Raw genomic sequence first — 2,500 nt, 5'->3', positions numbered from 1 at the left:
GACCAACGTCCGGTGCATCCTATCCGCCACAGTACACCAACTACGCTATGATAACCAGACCGGGAGGTCCAATCATAAAACAGAATACCCCACTCGTCCGACAACCACAATTGCTCAGAGAAGCCACCAACACCCACACATGTCCTACACAGGGGTGCACCCATCACCACCACACTGCCTCGTCTTACAGCACAAACACACTGGCAGGAATGAAACACACAGGTCTGCCGCAACCACAGACACGGCTCGCCCCCTCTCACTGGCGAAAAGCGCATCCCGACGTGACATAACTCCTTTGACACACTGACGCTGCCTCGGGCATCCACGTCCTACGGTCGATATCAACGAACCTCCCCCCCCCCCCTCCCCCCCACAACACGCCATCCCATACCACATTGTGTACCGTACCCAAACCTAACGTGTACTGTACTACAACGCAATGTGTACCATAACACAACCCAGTTTGTACCTTAACCTAACCTATGTCACCTTAACCTAACCTATGTCACCTTAACCTAACCTATGTCACCTTAACCTAACCTATGTCACCTTAACCTAACCTATGTCACCTTAACCTAACCTATGTCACCTTAACCTAACCTATGTCACCTTAACCTAACCTATGTCACCTTAACCTAACCCATCTTGCACCTTAACCTAACCCATCTTGCACCTTAACCTAACCCATCTTGCACCTTAACCTAACCCATCTTGCACCTTAACCTAACCCATCTTGCACCTTAACCTAACCTATGTTGCACCTTAACCTAACCTGTGTTGCACCTTAACCTACCTCAATTTGCACCGCAATGTAACGCAATTTGCACCGCAATGTAACGCAATTTGCACCGCAATGTAACGCAATTTGCACCGCAATGTAACGCAATTTGCACCGCAATGTAACGCAATTTGCACCGCAATGTAACGCAATTTGCACCGCAATGTAACGCAATTTGCACCGCAATGTAACGCAATTTGCACCGCAATGTAACTCAATTTGCACCGCAATGTAACTCAATTTGCACCGCAATGTAACTCAATTTGCACCGCAATGTAACTCAATTTGCACCGCAATGTAACTCAATTTGCACCGCAATGTAACTCAATTTGCACCGCAATGTAACTCAATTTGCACCGCAATGTAACTCAATTTGCACCGCAATGTAACTCAATTTGCACCGCAATGTAATGCAATTTGCACCGCAATGTAATGCAATTTGTACCGCAATCTACCCCCACATTGTGCCTTAACCTAACCCACATTGTGCCTTAACCTAACCCACATTGTGCCTTAACCTAACCCACGTTGTGCCTTAACCTAACCCACGTTGTGCCTTAACCTAACCCACGTTGTGCCTTAACCTAACCCAAGTTGTGCCTTAACCTAACCCAAGTTGTGCCTTAACCTAACCCAAGTTGTGCCTTAACCTAACCCAAGTTGTGCCTTAACCTAACCCAAGTTGTGCCTTAACCTAACCCAAGTTGTGCCTTAACCTAACCCAAGTTGTGCCTTAACCTAACCCAAGTTGTGCCTTAACCTAACCCAAGTTGTGCCTTAACCTAACCCAAGTTGTGCCTTAACCTAACCCAAGTTGTGCCTTAACCTAACCCAAGTTGTGCCTTAACCTAACCCAAGTTGTGCCTTAACCTAACCCAAGTTGTGCCTTACCCTGCTCTGTAATTGGCATTTGACACGTTACATTAATGTATTGTCCAACCGCAACCCGCTCAGAATGTTGTGTACACAGCTACGTGTCATCTCCCCATAACAGCTGCATTGCAGTGTGGTACGCCATAGAGACGTGTGGGAGTAATGGACGCAGTGGATGGCGATCAGCATGAGCCGTCTGTTCATGTAGTGGCGCGTGTATGCAGACGTAGTAGTCTCTTCTCACACAATGTGATAGCACGGTGCCCCGCGTTCCACATCTGCGACATGCTACAGAGGCCGGTTGACAGTTGGTCGCGCAATGGACATCGCATACGTACGGGGGCACCTTCCACGTGCCCTCTAGTCGGGCACATTTTGTTGCGTGGATGTGAGCGGATGTAGTGTGTCTTGACACCTGACAGGCAGGCATGCAATAATAGTTGACTTTGCAAACGGGGATGGACGTGTACGTTTACTGGTGACGTTACGCAAATGAACAACTGGTAACCCGTTGTGGTGCGGTTGTCCTTGCTGGAGGTACATCTGTGAGGGCAACGATCGGTACAGCTACGAAGCGGTCCCCACCATACCAACGAACGTGAATGTGAATCTGGGTGTGAAGCGATACGCGGCTGTGGGTGGGTGGGACTGTCCCCGGCCGGTGAGGGGGGGCCGCCCGGCGTGCTGGCCGCGCGGTGCGTGGGCGCACGCGCTACAGCCGGCTGGTGGGGGCGCCCAGTGGCAGGCGCGCCGGCCGACGGACGCGGCAGGCGGCGCAGCTGCGCGCCGGGGCACCCTGCGCGCGGCGCCGTGCAGCCAAAGTGGGTCCTCGCCGGCCCGGTGCGAAGC

Source organism: Schistocerca cancellata, unplaced genomic scaffold (genome assembly GCF_023864275.1).
Source record: "Schistocerca cancellata isolate TAMUIC-IGC-003103 unplaced genomic scaffold, iqSchCanc2.1 HiC_scaffold_925, whole genome shotgun sequence".
NCBI lineage: Eukaryota > Metazoa > Arthropoda > Insecta > Orthoptera > Acrididae > Schistocerca > Schistocerca cancellata.
Note: the sequence above shows the minus strand (reverse complement) of the source record.